The 18,670-nt window shown below is 34.6% G+C and overlaps 1 protein-coding gene across 2 annotated transcripts in view; it reads right to left on the reverse strand.

The window, feature by feature from the left end:
- Positions 1–18,670, reverse strand: part of LOC138692708 (dicarboxylate carrier UCP2-like) — a 122,655-nt gene that overhangs the window by 57,583 nt on the left and 46,402 nt on the right. For both annotated transcript variants that reach the window (XM_069815864.1, XM_069815863.1), the window contains exon 2: positions 1,509–1,650. The gene's annotated coding sequence lies outside the window, so the exon portion shown is untranslated. The remainder of the gene's footprint in view (positions 1–1,508; positions 1,651–18,670) is intronic.

Below are 18,670 nucleotides of genomic sequence, written 5' to 3' on the forward strand. Positions count from 1 at the left end.
CCTTTAACACAACCCTCGAATAGAAAAATAAAGATTAAAAATAATTATCAAGACTTACATATAATTTGTCTTAAAATATCATACTAAAATTGTCTATAGTACAGTAGATAATAAATTTTACGAAATACATGCTTTTCTGTCTTCACTATGTTATGGGTAGATTGTTAAATATGTACTTTACGCAGTGATTATATGAATATGGAACAGCTGTAGGTAATACTTGTTTATTTAGGAATGTGGAAAAAAATTAAATATGCATTCTTTTACAAAATGTACAAGAAATGTTTTTAAAAGAATTCTGTGATTACATATTTAGAAAAACCAGTGATGAAAAAAAATATATAACTGAACTCCTAGAATGGTGTACTGAACGTTAATGGAAGAACACAGTATGAAGTAACAAGAATAGCGTGTAACAGATTATGAAATAAAATGAATTGACATTATGACTGCATACGATCGTTGAAATAGTGACAGCTATACAACTGAAACCTATTATGTAACAATGTTTGAAGATGTGAAAAATCAAAATGAACTTTCTTAAATAAATGCTTGTCATAAATTAGCAAAAATAACTTTGTTGATATTTTAATAAATAAGTCAAAGACGGAAATGTCAAACTTTACTTTTTGTATTTTTATTATCATATAACTTATTGGAATACACACAAAAATGAATTCAAAATTCAAAAACGATAATAAATTATTGAAAGATTTAATTAATTTATTGGTCTGACCCAATATTTTGGGTTTGCCCTACGACACAGACTAGCTCACAATAATATTTAAATGAAAAATTGAATAAACAGGTTTCAGACAAAAGTGATAAGACATAAGAAAAAAAAATAGAACCAAATATAATTCAAATTGAATGTACACCATAAAGATGCTGACGAAATATCGCTACAGAAAATTTTATTATGGTGGTAACGATGGCATCTTGAAGATCTCTCTTCAGCTTGTATTTTTCGCTCCACTTTACAAAGGCTTTCGGAATGGTGCCTCTCGCTCCGAGAGACCGGTAACTGTGATTTTTTTCTATGTTGTATTTCACCGATAGGTACTGAATCGTGGGTTCGTAGATTTTCTTTTTCTCTACTTTTGTTCTTTAAATGTGCAGAAATTTGATCTGAAAAATGTTAATTTTTCATTATGAATTTCTGCACATTTGAAGGACAAAACTAAAATTCTTTCCAATATTTTATTATCATAATACACTGCTCTCTTAAATTGACTGAGCATATTGGAAGTTAAATCAATGGCTCTACTAAAACACGCTATGAAATGTTTCATATAAAACAATTTTTATCTCGAAAGGGAAGCAAAAAGAGCAAAATCGGTATTAAACTTTTATGTTTGAAATATCTCAAAGAATAACCACTTGAAATTAATGATATTACGTGTATAGGTCTACACTCAAACACACACATAACTTTAAAGTGCAGCACAATTTCGTTTGCTTACAAAATCCACAGTCCACTGTGGCGGGTCCACATAACTAAGACATACCAGTATGAGGAGACACTAGCAGCGATGTTCTCTGAAGTCGTCACTGAAGGAGAACTTGACGGATAGTGTGGCCTGGTGCTTGCGCCCGTCCTCAACGGTGCTTAACTGGAGATACGTCAAGTGTCGCCGACAAACCATACTCCTGCACAGAATACAAGGTCGAGTGAATTAACATTACAGCCTTCCTTCTACTACTTGACTTCTGATACTGACATGGCTTCAAATTCGTCATCTTCGATATGACGTTTTTAATCACCTTGGTTTTGGGGGTGGACATTCATTCAAGAAAACTCTTTTACTAATTTCTCAGCCTAACTTCTACAGGAGAAACCTCGTGCTTTTGATCTCTCAATTTGTTTCAACCCAACTACATAATAAATTACAAGTTGATGTTATTTATACAGATTTTCAGAAAGCATTTGATAAGGTTGACCATGATATTCTTTTATCAGAATTGAAACAATCTGGATTTTCTTTCCCATTGCTATCGTTAATTAAATCTTACTTGAAAGGAAGAGTACAAGTTGTGAACTTTCATGGACATACTTCTAAGCCTTTTACGGTAAATTCCGGTGTGCCTCAAGGTTCCAATTTTGGTCCATTATTGTTTTTATTGTTTGTTATGATATTGTGAATTGTGTACAACATTCCAAAATGTTATTATTTGCGGATGATATTAAATTGTATAAAGAAATCAAAACTATATCAGATTGTAAGCTACTTCAAACAGATATTACAAACTTGCATATTTGGAGTATTAATAATAAATTATTATTTAATATTAATAAGTGTATACATATGACCTTTTCTAGGTTGAAAAATACAATTAAATTTGCATATAAAATAGAGGCAAAAGTTTTACCAGCAGAAAATGAACATAAAGATTTAGGTATATTATTTAGGAGTAATTTTACATTTCATAGTCATATTAATAATATTATAAATTTGTCCTATAAAAGTTTAGGTTTTGTTATGAGAAATTCTTGTAAATTTAAAGTCAAAATTATAATAATTTTGTATAATTCCACTGTTCGATCTAAATTAGAGTATGCTGCTGTTATCTGGAACCCAGTTACTAACAAATATATTCTGTTACTAGAAAAAATTCAAAATACATTTCTAAAATGGTTATATTACAGAGTTCATAATGATTATCCTACCTATGAGAGTTATGCTACAATGCTTCAACATTTCCATTTTACTAGTTTGCAGATTCGACGAAATTGTCAATCTTTAAACTTTCTTTATAAAATTATTAACAATAAGTTGGACTGTTTTGATTTATTTTATTATATAACATTATATGCATCTAAGCTTAAAACGAAATTTCGAAATTTATTTTACATACCAAGGACAAATACTGAATCCCACAAAAATTCCCCAGTTTTTCAAATAAATTACATCCTCATCCGAATGCTAATATTTCCAATATGAATTTCTCTAGATACAGAATTATTTGTTATCATAGTTTACAGAATATTGTTATTAGTTAATTTGAAGCTACTTTCACACCACATTATTTCAATTTCTTTTTTTTTTTCTTTCTCCTATTTCTATTATGTTTCAGTTTTTAATAAGTGTATGTTTCCTTTTCCTTGTTTATGTGTTATAAATTAATTTGTTAGTCGTGAACATTGTAATTGGGCTTTGCCTGTTATGTTCAACAACAAATGAATAAATAAAATAAATATGATAAGCTGCTGTATTTTTCTGGTATTTTCTAAAGTGGTGATAGTGAATAATGTAGGTAAAGTGGAATTATGGCAGGAGAAATTGACTACCAGAGGACAAGTGATCCTGCAGCGTCTTTGTATACCGAAAATTCTAGTGCGCAATAGTTATTCTTACTTTTTGTATAGATGATAACAACAATCCTGAATAATGTCCCAGAAAGGAGGCAGTGCGCATGATCATACAATGACACAAAATTAATTTTATTACTTCAACTAGTCCTTTTCTTGTGAACCAGGTCGCTCGTCCTCTGATCATGCGCACTGCCTCTTTTCTGGGACTTATAAAGTATCGGTATCTAAGACTGTACATAATTCAACTACAGATAGTACGGTCACAGTCTACCATATACAGTCACGAATCTTGAGTTTTGAGGGTGCTAGAAACAATAGACTGTGACGGTTCTATTTTGCATTGCCTGTAATAGGCGATATTAGCGATCCTAGTGGTAAGCAACTATCTAATGTTTGCATACTTACTACGTATTGAGCTTCGCGACTGTATATACTAGAGTCTAGACTGTGGTACGGTAGTGAAGATCAGGACGAGGAGATGTCGATGGTTCTCTTATGGGCGGTGGGAAGAATACTTCCCATCAAAAATTTGAGCTCAACGTGTCAAATTAAAATTTCTTAAAATATATCAGAGACTTTAAGAGCACAATTTTCTTGATATACTTAAAGTTTAATTTTTATAAGACTACAAAAAATGGTCTGGTAAAGGGATAAGCAATATCCTAAACGTATTTAGACTAATTTCATAATGATGCCTTCATGTGTGATGAAACCTTGTGACATACGATAATTCACAATAAATGTTCTTTTAATTATGTAAAATCTTTGTAAACGTGCCTAAACATGATTAGTTATTTGTGAACAAAGATCAGTTTCAAAGATTTAAAGCTTATGCTGACGATAACCCCAATACAGGTTCGCAAATTATTTAAATTATACAGTATGATCCGTTTGGATATGGATAATATTAATTTATTATTATAAAGCTATTATGAGAGTAGGAAAAATTTCTTGCTGGTTATGTTATGATTAAAAGATGGGAGTTTCCATATATGACAATCAACAATGCATAATCTGAAAGGACAAATGAAAACCGTAGATGATTAAAATGGCTACTACAAATCAACAGCGAGCACAATGTGTTCTTTGGTATGCTAAATTTTAGAGTGTTAAAAAAGTTCAAAGGGAATTTCGACGTGAATATGGTGTGCGTAATGTACCTAAATATGATTCCATAATGTTGTGGTATCGAACATTTGTAGAAACAGGTTCTGTGCTAAAATACATGCAGGAGGTCGCAGGCGAAACCCAGTACGAGAAGCAGCTATCTCTTGGCTTGGTCCCCAAACTTCCCAGATCTAATCCCTCCTGACTTTTTCGTGTAGGGTTTTGTTAAATACATTGTCTATTCACAGAAACCCAAGAACATTGATGATCTGAGAGTAAAAATTACAAAAGCTTTTCAACAAATCTCCTCTCTTATGTTACAACGGACATGGGCTGAATTGCATCACCGTTATGAGTTGTGCAGGGTGCGCAATAGGGGTCATGTTGAGCTCTGAGGAATCTCCCATCTTTCAGTGTTGTATGCATAAGGTTTCAACAAATAAAGTCCAGTAGTAAATGTTTTACTGTGTTTTATTTTATCCATACCCAAACGGATCAACCTGTATTTATAAACATGAAATATTTGTGATTTCACACTTATATGGTGTCCATTTCGTGTTAACATGAACACTGTAAATATTGGTCACGTCAAGCTTAAGTGACGAAGGGACATTATTGCATTTGAGTTGAAAGTTTGCTCAGGAACTTAAAAATCCATTAGAATGTTAATCATTAGTTTATGTATAACTATAAGATAATTTAAATAATGCTCTATGATTGAGATTTGTGGGTATTTTCCGTGCCTTAGAAATGAAGTCATCCAACGTATCTTGCTTTGTTATTCTCATATCCACAATTCTTGGTAACGTATAGGATTCCCTTTCCTGGTGATAAAGGTTCAAGCACCCAAAAAAATCTCGCGTCACAGAATATTATTATCTAGATCGGTGTATAATTACACGTAACCTAATGGTTAACATGCTAATGGGTTTCTAACTTCCAGGACAAAACTATTTCAACGATACTTCAATACTTTCACATCATTACTTTAAGGTTGATACGTGCAACGGTTAAACGTGTTTACATGTTATGCAACCAACTGCATTTTAATGGCCTGGTCACAGAAACAACTTACTTACTTACAAATGGCCTTCAAGAAACCCGCAGGTTCATTACCGCCCTCACATAAGCCCACCATCGGTCCCTATCCTGAGCAAGATTAATCCAGTTCCTACCATCATACCCCACCTCCCTCAAATCCATTTTAATATTATCCTCCCATCGACGTCTTAGCCTCCCCAAAGGTCTTTTTCCCTCTGGCCTCCCAACTGACACACTATATGCATTTCTGGATTTACCCATACGTGCTACATGCCCTGCACGTCTCAAATCTGGGTTTAATGTTCCTAAATGTATTAGATGAAGAATACAATGCTTGCAGTTCTGCGTTGTGTAACTTTCTCCATTCTCCTGTAACTTCATCCCTCTTAGCCCCAAATATTTTTCTGAGCACTTTCTTCTCAAACATCCTTAACCTCTATTCCTCTCTCAAAGTGAGAGTCCAAGCTTCACAGCCATAAAGAACAACCGGTAATATAATTCTTTGTAAATTCTAACTTTCATTTTTTCGAGAGCAGACTGGATGATAAAAGTTTCTTAACCGAATAATAACAGGTATTTCCCATATTTATTCTGCGTTTAATTTCCTCTCGAGTGTCATTTACATTTGTTATTGTTGTTTCAAAGGGTAAATTTGCAATTTTTTAATTTCTATTTCGAACTATGTTCTGGTTACGAGTTTATTTCCAAACCTATCTCCTTACTTGCTTGAAGTAAAATTCTCATCTTCTCCCTAATAGTTTTTTTTTTTATTTTCTCCTAACATATTCACGTCATATGCATAAACAAGCAGCTGATGTAACCCGTTGAATTCCAAATCATCTCTGTTATCCTGGATTTTATAATGGCATATTCTAGAGAAAAGTTAAAAAGTGAAGGTGATAGTGCATCTCTTTGCTTTAGCCCGCAGTGAATTGGAAAAGCGTCAGACAGAAACTGGTCTATACGGACTCTGCTGTAGTCTGTGTTTCACTGAGACACATTTTAATTGATCAAACTAGTTTCTTGGAAATACCAAATTCAATAAGAATACTGTATACAAAACTTCTTTCTTAACCGAGTCGTATGCCTTTTTTAAATCTACGAATAACTGATGTACTGTATCCTTATACTCCCATTTTTTCTCCAATATCTGTCGAATACAAAAAAATCTGATGAGATGGAAAGGGATGAGATGGGATGAGGGATGAGATGAGATGAGATGAGATGAGATGAGATGAGATGAGATGAGATGAGATGAGATGAGATGAGATGAGATGAGATGAGATGAGATGAGATGAGATGAGATGAGATGAGATGAGATGAGATGAGATGAGATGAGATGAGATGAGATGAGATGAGATGAGATGAGATGAGATGAGATGAGATGAGATGAGATGAGATGAGATGAGATGAGATGAGATGAGATGAGATGAGATGAGATGAGATGAGATGAGCTGAGATGAGATGAGATGAGATGATTATATGTTAATGTGTAATTTTCCAATAAAATGAGAGTTGATTATACATTAATGTGTAATTTTTCAGTAAAATGAAAGTTTGATTATAGGTTAGTATGTTAATGTGTAATTTCTCAGCAAAATGGGAGTAGGTTATATTTTAAAGTGTAATTTTTCCAATAAAATTTAGAGTTGAGTATCGCAGTGAGTGAAGTTATCAATTTCGTTACCATGGTGAAATAAATGTGGATAAGCAGGCATTATTAAAGGATCGTGCATAAAAATTCATAGAATTATTTTCTTCGAAACAAAATAAAGCTGAGAGACCCGTATATGCATTCACGAGACCTGAAATCACCCTGTCCTTCAATAAATAAAACTTCAGGACAAAATTACTGGAGGCTCTTTCTTTCCCAAGTTTTACTCTGTAGAGCTAAAAGCCCATGTGAAAAATTCAGACAAAATTACTAGACGCCATTTCTCGTCTCAGTTTTCTACTTTGTCGACTAGCGTTTCCATAGTCTTTTTGAGACTGAAGCCTCGAATTATGAACACATAGTATGGAAACTTCGGTTTCTATAAACAATATTCGAAGTTAGGATCAGACTGTAGAGGGTTATGAACTGTAACTTTCTTAGGATATCCATATGGTTCCAGGTGCTAGAAAATCCTTTGTTGTCTGATGATTAGACCTCGGATTTTTAAGCTCGTTTAGCGTAGGCTGAAACATAAGTTCTTTAATCCCCTAGTTTTAGGCAATAGCATCGCTGGAGAGTTTCTCATGTTGCATACATTTAGAGATTTTTACATAAAAATGTTGCAAATGTTGTCGAGCCTAAAAATCCGAGGCCTACAGCAATGACCATAGGACAAGTTCACCTTATGACAACGCACAACAGTTACTATACATGCATCTGGGCTCTAAGAAAAATACATAAATCTCAACTTCCTTGCAGAGAACGCAGTCCGGGTTAGCTGGATTTGCAGTTCACTTTTCGTTATCCACAAACTTGCCTCTCTTCTGAATCCTCCCTGAAAAGACCTCCCTCTGTTCTGGCGCGAAATAGGACCGGTCCGATCAATGCTGCCAATTTAGAAACTTAATAGTTACATGAGAACACAATTTCTCTAAGCAGTAAGCAGTATTCCACTAATATCTTTATTATGTCTGCATAGGTAATGTGCTTTCGCTGCGTCCCCCACATTGCCATGGTGAAGATCTTGATTTTGGATTGTCGTGTCGTCATGCACATTACATGTTTGTCAGGATGTAGTAACTCCAACAAGTGCCGATATTGAGCAATAAACTAGTTTTACAAAATCCGTGGAGAAACTTCAGCTGTATTCATTTCTATTTCAAAGTACTTCACCTATTTATTCTTTAGAATTTCCATAGCATATTACACAGAGATGTGATTGAAAAACTGTTAAATATGTTGACAAGATCTCGAAACGAGCTCATCTGTTTAAATCGAAAATTTAATTTATTATTATTATTATTATTATTATTATTATCATTATTATTATTATTATTTGAGAGAGGAACATTGGTTAAGGGTGTTTGAGAATAAGGTGCTTAGGAAAATATTTGGGGCTAAGAGGGATGAAGTTACAGGAGAATGGAGAAAGTTACACAACACAGAAGTGCACACATTGTATTCTTCACCTGACATAATTACGAACGTTAAATCCAGACGTTTGAGATGGGCAGGGAATGTAGCACGTATGGGCGAATCCAGAAATGCATATAGAGTGTTAGTTGGGAGGCCAGAGGGAAAAAGACCTTTAGGGAGGCCGAGGCATAGGTGGGAAGATAATATTAAAAAGGATTTTTTTTATTTTTTTATTTTTATTGGGTTATTTTACGACGCTTTATCAACATCTAGGTTATTTAGCGTCTAAATGATATGAAGGTGATAATGCCGGTGAAATGTGTCCGGGGTCCAACACCGAAAGTTACCCAGCATTTGCTCGTATTGGGTTGAGGGAAAACTCCGGAAAAAACCTCAACTACATAACTTGCCCCGACCGGGATTCGAACGCGGGCCACCTGGTTTCGTGGCCAGACGCGCTGACCGTTACTCCACAGGTGTGGACAAAATGGGTTTGAGGGAGGTGGGATATGATGATAGAGAATGGATTAATCTTGCTCAGGATAGGGACCAATGGCTGGCTTATGTGAGGGCGGCAATGAACCTCCGGGTTCCTTAAAAGCCAATAAGTAAGTAAGTATTATTATTATTATTATTATTATTATTATTATTATTATTATTATTATTATTATTATTAGGACTATTATTGTTATTAAACTTTTTGCCTCCTGTCGAAGACAGTAGAAATTCTGTTTCAATTAAAAATTAGCAAGTCAGAAAGATAAATTTCTGAAATATTACTATGATGTACCCAAGTACATATGATATTTCCGTGCAGAAATTCTTCATTAACATATGATGAAGAATGGGTAAAACGGAAAAAAAAATTCTTTCCGGCACCGGGATTCGAACCCGGGCTTTCAGTTCTACATGCTGACGCTTTATACACTAAGCCACACCGGATTCAAATTCCGATGCCGGATTGAATCCATCTCAGTTTAAGTTCTACCTCTCTGTTCCCCTTTGGTGGCCTGCCCTCATGTACTGTGTTACAGAATATGTGACAGTGGCACAATGTCCAACGCTATGTACAGAGGTGCACTCATTACGAGTGACTAAGTGGCCGGGATCGGACAGAACATTGCGCCGTCTTGAATCACAAAGTGATTACTTATGCTTATTATATTACTGTGATGTACCGAAATATATATGATTTTTTTTTTATTTTAGTAGGTTATTTTACGGCGCTTTATCAACAGCTTAGGTTATTTAGCGTCTGAATGGGATGAAGGTGATAATGCCGGTGAAATGTGTCCGGGGTCCAACACCGAAAGTTACCCAGCATTTGCTCATATTGGGTTGAAGGAAAACCCCGGGAAAAACCTCAACCAGGTAACTTGCCCCAACCGGGAATCGAACCGGGGCCACCTGGTTTCGCGACTAGACGCGCTAACCGTTACTCCACAGGTGTGGAAAGTATATATGATATTTCTATGCAGGAATTCTGCATTACCATATGGTGAAGAATAGGTAGAACGGAGAAAAATTCTCTCCGGCACCGGGATTCGAACCCGGGTTTTCAGCTCTACGTGCTGACGCTTTATACACTAAGCCTCTCTTAACTGTTCTCCCTATTTCTTGCTAAATATGGCATCTGTTAATATTTCAGGTTAGCGACTCTATTGCATTTAACGTGAAATGGAACATTTTGTAGGCTTAATTAGAAACAAAAATATCTTTTAAGCATTTTTTAGACCTTCTCAAAGTAATTTCACAGTGGGAATTAAAAAATTACATTTCAAAATAACTGGCATAATAATGTCTAACATTATGCAAAATTTTTGGGATTAATCGATAGACCATTTTGATGTTCTTAAATGCAAAAGTCGCTCATTTGTATTGTCATTCGAAGAATGGCGTCAGAGATCTCAGTGAAAATGAGATAGATACTTTGAGAGTCCAAATAAGATAATGTCTTTTTAGTCTATTATTTAACGACGCTGCATCAGCTACTAGGTTATTTAGCGTCGGTGGGTTTGGTGATAGCGAGGTGGTATCTGGCAAGATGAGGCCGAGGATTCGCCACGTGATTACTTGACATTCGCCTCACGATTGGGGGAAACCCCGGAAAAAACCGATCAATAATAAGCCCAAGCAGGAATCGAACTCACACCCGAGAGCAGCTAGGGATCAGCTGGCAAATAGGTTCAATGCTATGTTATTCCGAAGTGTATCTTTGCTTTTGTGGCTGGCTCAACAGTCTGGTTTTATCTGCCAGGAGTTGGATGTACTGCGTCGGACAGATCAATATGGGATTTGCTCTGGTCCTCAATGGAGAAGTCCGACGAATTTTGTCATTTAAAAGGCTATTTCTTGTTTTTATTCCGACCATACATTTGATTCTGGAACATAATATATCTTTGTCGGTCAGTATTTCATATATTAAATTAAGCTCCCCACCCAGACTTACTCATTATCTGGGCCCAGATTTGCAGAATGAATCGTATGTAATATCATTAATTTCAGGTGGTATTCCTTGAGATATTTCAAACAAAAAGTTTAATACAGTTTTGCTCGTTTTTGTTTCTTTCCGAGATAAATTATTTTATATCAAATTTCTCATTGTGTGTTTTGGTAAACCCATTGATTTAATTCCCAATGTGCTCAGTCAATTTAAGAGAGAGCAGTGTATTATGATAATAAATAATTGAAAGAATTTTAGTTTTGTTCTTTAAATGTGCAGAAATTTGATCCGAACAAATGTAGCATATTAAAATTCCTTTTCAGAGTGAAAAGTTACATTTTTTCGGATCAAATTTCTGTACATCTAAAGGACAAAACTAAAATTCTTTTAATCATTTATTATCATAATACACTCTCTTAAATTGACTGAGCATATTGGGAATTAAATCAATGGCTTTCCCAAAACACGCTATGAAATGTTTCATATAAAACAATTATATTCTCGAAAAGAAAGCAAAAACGGACAAAATTATATTAAACTTGTTTGTTTGAAATATCTCAAAGAATAACACCTTGAAAGTAGTGACATTACTTACGGTTTACCTTGTATATACAGTATAAACACATCGATCTAGTTTACTCCATTTTATGGGATGGAAAATAGTTCATTTCAATGGTAATTGGGAGGGAATAGGCCTATGCCATACAAGATATACTCTATGAGGTATTCCCTAAAAGAATCTTACTCCTCAAGCAAAAATTTAAAATGATACCTCTTATTATTATTATTATTATTATTATTATTATTATTATTATTATTATTATTATTATTATTTACTTACATACTTATAAATGGCTTTTAAGGAAGTTCATTGCCCCCCTCACATAAGTCCGCCATCGGTCTCTATCCTGTGCAAGATTAATCCAGTCTCTATCATATCCCATCTCCCTCAAATCCATTTAATATTATCCTCCCATCTAGGTCTCGGCCTCCCCAAAGGTCTTTTTCCCTCTGGCCTCCCAACTAACACTCTATATGCATTTCCTGTCCATGCCCTGTCCATTTCAAACGTCTGGATTTAAAGTTACTAATTTTGTCAGGTGAAGAATACAATGCGTGCAGTTCTGCGTTGTGTAACTTTCTCCATTCTCCTGCAACTTCATCCCTCTTAGCCCCAAATATTTTCCTAAGAACCTTATTCTCAAACACTCTTAGTCCCTGTTCCTCTCTCAAAGTGAGAGTCCAAGTTTCACAACCATACAGAACAACCGGTAATATACTGTTTTATAAATTGTAACTTTCAGATTTTTTAACAGCAGACTAGATAAAGGGTACACGGGAAAAACGATCAAGGTCCATCAAAAATCGAAATTGAGTTAATAAATAATGCTATCTTATAGTGGAAAGGAAGTACTATCATGTGGTCTAGCTAATAATAAGAAATCACCGTTCATGACATTCACAACGTCAATTTATATTAAATACACACATAACCAAGTATTCCGTGATTAAACTTTAAAATTCGTTTTTCTCGAAACTTTCTAAAATGGACCTTGATCGTTATTCTAGTGTACCCTTCAGATGACAAAAGCTTCTCAAACGAATAATAACAGCATTTCCAATATTTATTCTGCGTTTAATTTACTTCCGAGAATCATTATTATTATTATTATTATTATTATTATTATTATTATTATTATTATTTTTATTATTATTATTATTATTATTATTATTATTATTATTACTACTTTTAAATATTCTATTCCAGCAAGAAAAACCTGTTTTAATACAAATCTGTGACAGATATGGAGTCATTATAGGGCCGCCAATGGATAATTTTCACATCTACTACAAGATAAAAATTTGGACAGAGACAGCAAACTGTGGCTGGGTGATCTTTTGAATTGTCACGCAGCCTGTCTGGGTTTGGGTCACGGTCAGGCCTGGAATTTTTAATTGAAAAATTCATAGTGACACTTATGACGGACGAGACGGCTGTTGGGGTTGAGTTTTTTCTCGCGGTCCTCCAAGGACCCAACGTTATGCATCAGCACCAATCCTCACGATCTTCATACTATTATCTTTCCACATACTTTTCCGATCGCTGGCTGGAGAGGCACGTAAGGTCATTGTCTAGGGACGAATAGGGTTGCCCGCTTGAAATCTCAATACTCAGCGGATCTTACGAGGTCTATTCATAAAAGTAACTTCCGTTTTCATATAGAGTGCACTGTAATCGGTATAGCGACGCCGTTTTTGCAGTGAAAGTTGCGTGAATCAGTTCGCTTCGATCTGTAGTATAGAGAGGATCGTACGGCTGTTATTCGTCGTGCTATGCATTTTCAAAATGTACTCTAATTGAGAATCCCGCCAGCTGTGAGATATGGTTTCTTGTGGCGAAAACTGTAAAACGACTAAAATCCATCATGTTGTGCTCTGGGGTATTTTTTTGCACAAAACGCCCATCCGCATACTGCAAAACGTAATGTGTCCGAATTGCAAATTTCAACAGGGAAGTGTTTGGCCATCCTCCATACAGCCCTGATTTGGCGCCTAGTGATTACCATCTTTTCATGCATATGATGACGTGGGTTGCATCGCAGCGCTTTGACGATGAAGAAGAGTTGTCAGTCCAGCGTCAGCATCATAGGTTGGCTTCAGTCACAAACGGAAAACTTTTATGACAAAATCTCGTTAAACGCTATGATAAGAGTCTCAATTTAGCCGGCAACTATGTGGAAAAATAAATCAGAGTTTGTAGTTTCAAACTGTTGTAAACAAATCCTGCAACGACATTGTCATTTTTGCTACAATAAAACGGAATTTACTTTATGAATATTCCTCGTATTTTAGTTAACGAAATGAGTTAGAAAGTAAACGGAATGTACCTAATTCTTCTAGGTCGCAGTTCTGGGTCGTAGTGTCCCCCACTCCCAATAGTGAAGTAATGGTGAAATACATGAAGAGGCGGAATGATCCATGAGTGCCGTCGAAGTCCAGTCTATGCAAACAAAGCACTATCGGAGAGGAATTCTCCATGAAAGTGTCACTGACTTGTGTCAAGTATGCTAAACTTTTCTTGTCATTTCTGGCTGCCTGATTCTTGACCCCGCTGATTACACTAATAGCCACACAATCAAACAGGACGGAATGTCTATCAGCAGTTAATAAAGATATTAATACCAAACACTACATTCCACCACATAATTAAACCCAATAAAATTCTCCGGTTCTTGAAAACAACACGACCATTTTGTACTGAGATAAACAAGCCAAGACAGATTGCATGAGTGCATGCCAGAGAGGATCTTAAAAGTTAATACTGAAGTTGGAGTGGAAAACATGCCTGGAAACTGAAGAAGAGGACGAAGACTTCCAATATAAAGAAAGGAAAACCTATATTCAGAAGACATGCAAGAAGAAAGAAGTTAATTTCTATTAGCAATAGACGTGATAAAAAAAAATCACTTGAAACACGTATCAAAATTATCCTTTACAATATGACGCGTCCTATAAAATGCAGCATTATTGCAGACAAGTTATCGTTATAAAGAAATCCCTCTGGACTAAGGTTCCCATAATGTAATTTTAAAACACTGGGACATTTCCAATTTTTTTTACTTAAAAACCCGGGACATTTTGTAAAAAAACGGGACACATTTTTAAATAAATTGATCACATACATCACAATCACATTTTAATATAATTATAAAAATACATCCTAATGCCCATTCGGCAAGCCTTGAAATTATTATTATTATTATTATTATTATTATTATTATTATTATTATTATTATTATTACTAGCTGTACCCGTGGGCTCCGCTGCACTTGTTAGAAATAAATATAAAGTAATTACACGAATAAAATAGGACATCTGGTCCCGGGAACATTCGTGTTTGATAGAAGGATAAATGGTTTAATTGTCACTTAATTTAAATTGTATTGAAATAATTAAAATGCGATCATTTAGTGCAATGATAATTCCTTTAACATATTTCTTAATTGTTATTACATGCAAATAATTAAAATATGATCATTTGGTTCAGAGAACATCCGTTTTTGGTGCAATTTGGTCCCATCAAAATTTTGCTTGGAATGAAACGTATCAGAAATAATTTTTAAAGACATTTTTGTTATGCAACATTTTTCACAAAAATTAATAATAAGGGAGATATTTAGATTTATTTAATTCAAGCCCCCTTATAACCTCCCTTTTAAATAAAGAATTTTGAATGCCATATAGCCTAAAATATAAGTTACAAAGAACTTAATTTATATTTCAATTTTCATATAAATCGGTTCAGTCATTATCGCGTGAAAAGGTAACAAACATCCAGACAGACAGATAGACATACAAACAAAAATGTCAAAAAAGCGATTTTCGGTTTCAGGATGGTTAATCATACATGTTAACACCGATTATTTTTGGAAAATCGAAAATTACCAGAAAAATTTTGGCTACAGATTTATTATTAGTATAGATTATTATTATTAAAATATAACTTGAAGATAGGTACTGTAAACAAGAGAGAAGATAATATTTTAAGATGCATTCAAGTATTTCTCAGATTTATGGACGTGGTTGACTGTGTCTGACCGACAACCATGTGAAATGCGAAATCTAGAATTGCACAATGTACATTCCACATTTTCATCCGCACCTTCGATGAATGGGAATTCTCTTCTGATGCTATCGTTTATACTGCATTTACGTGTCGGCATGATGAAAAACGGTACAAAATTATAAAGCAGTATACAACCTCAACTTCCGGCTATGATGCTATGATACTGAATATAATCGGAAATGGGATACATCCTAATGCCCATTCGGCATGGAGAGAGAAGAAAAGAGCATCACTTTAAGTATCACCAACATTGCAATAGAAATAATATTCTTTGAATTAGTCACCAGGAGCGCTACTTATTGAAAAGAGAACAACTTTTGCAATCCACTTTTTTAGGAAGGCTATTCAAAAGAGGAACATTTGAAAAAAAAAGTCGGGACACCGGGACATATGATCAGAAAACGGGGTTGTCCCGGAAAAACGGAACGAATGGGAACCCTACTCTGGACTGAAAATATCATGTGATACTTAAGGGGAGAGGATGTATTTTTTGGTGAAAAATGAGTAAATTAAAAAAAAAAAAAAAAAAAAGAATTCTATAAAATACCCTGTGATATGTGTGGAATGCACAGCATAACATTTTGTGGGTATTTGTGCCCTTATCGGATGTTGAGTCGCCATTTTTAAACTTCCTGCGTTATGAATTTTTAAATCACTCGCCCACTTTTATTGTTGTTTCCGGTAAATTAAATTTTCGAAAAAATTTGTTTTCTTTAAAATACCCTTTGATATGTGTGGAATGCACTGCATAACATTTTGTGGGTATTTGTGCCCTTATCGGATGTAGAGACGTCATTTTTAAACTTCCTGCGCTATGGATTTTTAAATCACACACCAGTTTTTATCAGTTTCCAGCAACTTCATTTTTTTTGCTACATTGCCAGACAAAAATGGATATAATTTCTGAACTATTAAAGATACATGCTTGAAATTTAGGAACACACATTCTTTAGACTATTAGGAAACTTTTCTCTGTAACAGAATTTTTTTAATTGATTTCATTTTTAAAATACGTCCGTTTGTTTGCAATAAAGGAAATCAGGAAATTGTTATTAAATTTTAATTGTTTATTTTGCAGACGTAGGGACTAATATAAAAATTCTGTTACAGACAGTTTGTAGAACATGCTTTTGCAACTACATTGCAAAAAATTGTTTGAATTTATCTTTAAAAACGGTTTAGATATATCGGTTTAGTACAATCCTACATTGGGTATATTTTTTTTTCAAATTTGGGCCCCCAAATATTTTTCTTTTCAAAATATTTTATTTGGTTGAGTTACCACAGCTATGAGCTCTCTACATACAAAAAATTAATATTTTACATCAAATAGGAAAAAGGTTTTAAAAAATACCATCCTCTCCCCTTAAGTAATTTGCCTAATGGGGAAAACAATATTTTGAAGTGACAAATGTAGGACCAAGAAAAAGATAAGGACCACAATAGGTACCACGGTAAAGAAACTAAGACCATGATAAAATGACCACGACAAAGACAGCAAAGACTACGTCAAACACAAAGGACCACGATAAGGATCACGACAGAGGCAACAGAGACTACAACAAAGACCACTCCCAATGAAACAAAATAAATTAATCTGAGAGATTGGAGATAACTTACATATTAAGAAATAATACCGGGACCATAAGAAGAGCAAATGACTCAATAAAACACTATCCAATGATAAATGCGACTATAAATCCGAAAGAAAATACTTATCGGATTGAATGCAGATGTTTAACACACGCTAGCTTCGTACATTACAACCGGTATGTTCGGTTCAAGTTTGTCGAGTAAGGCGAAGTTCGATATTTGCCCATGTTCGCTCTGCAGAAATAGGCCTGTCATGTTTATTCCACCTTGTTATAAAATGAAGGGTTCAGAGCCATAGTGGGCCAAGCGCCATTTATTAAAAACGGAGAAAGTAAGGGTTAAAGTTAAGTGAATACCATAATTTAATGAAGATTGACATATAATTTAGTTTTAAAGTGTATACTTTATATTACTTGCTATATGTTTCCATTGAATTATGGTAATAACTTCATTTTAACCCTTGCTTTCTACGGTTTTAGTAACTGGTGCTTAGCCCACTATGGTCCTGAACCCTTCAAATATTCGCTGTCTTTCACTCCCACCTCTTCATGTTTTAGCAGCTTAAGGATTTTAGCACAGATCTTGCGATTAGTTTTCCATATGAAACAAAAAGAAGTTTGTAATGTCTTGGTTGCTTCTCTCATGTTCGAGCATTGCAGAACACTAATGCACACCCCCGATTCCGCCTGCGAAACTATTAAAACTTCCCACATATCTGGACTGATGTTTGGGCTGCCTAAACAAAAATCAACGGCTTAAATCGGACATCCTGTACATATTATATCCTTTGAAGTAATGAGTTTGGAAAAGGAAACAAGAGAGACAATAAAAAACAAAATACAAACAACAACAATATCTTATATGCTGAATCATGCCTACGACCGAACAAAAAGCAGAGCGATATAAACGAGATTGTAAAAGTTGTGGCAGCATTGGCAGGGTCACGTGGAGTTTTCTCACGGAAGTAGCAATTGAGCGGCGTAGTTGTCTCCTATTGGGTTGCTATGTAATGTTGCTCTTGTCGATTCTTTCTTGCAATTCAGTAAGTTATGAGTAGAGGCCTGCGTTTGGTTACCTAAAGCTCTGATCAACGCGCAACAGTGAACAAACAAACCAAAGCTAGGCAGTTGGAAATGAGTGCTACAATATAAGAATTTGGTAGCAAGCACGTCATTAGAAAACAAGAAAATGTATTTATCAGAAAGAAACTTGATCCGTACAAAATGTAACTTTACGTTCTGCAAAGGAATTTTACGTTTGATTCGCTCGGATCAAATTTCTGCACATTTAAAGGACAAAATTTAAATTCCTTCAATCTTTTATTATCATAACACACTGCTCTCTTAAATTGACTGAGAATATTGGGAATTCAATCAATGGATTTCCCAAAATTATGAGATGTTTCAAATAAAACAACTTTATCTCGAAAAGGAAGTAAAAACGAGCAAAACTGTAATAAATTTTTTCGTTTGAAAT

Source organism: Periplaneta americana, chromosome 17 (genome assembly GCF_040183065.1).
Source record: "Periplaneta americana isolate PAMFEO1 chromosome 17, P.americana_PAMFEO1_priV1, whole genome shotgun sequence".
NCBI lineage: Eukaryota > Metazoa > Arthropoda > Insecta > Blattodea > Blattidae > Periplaneta > Periplaneta americana.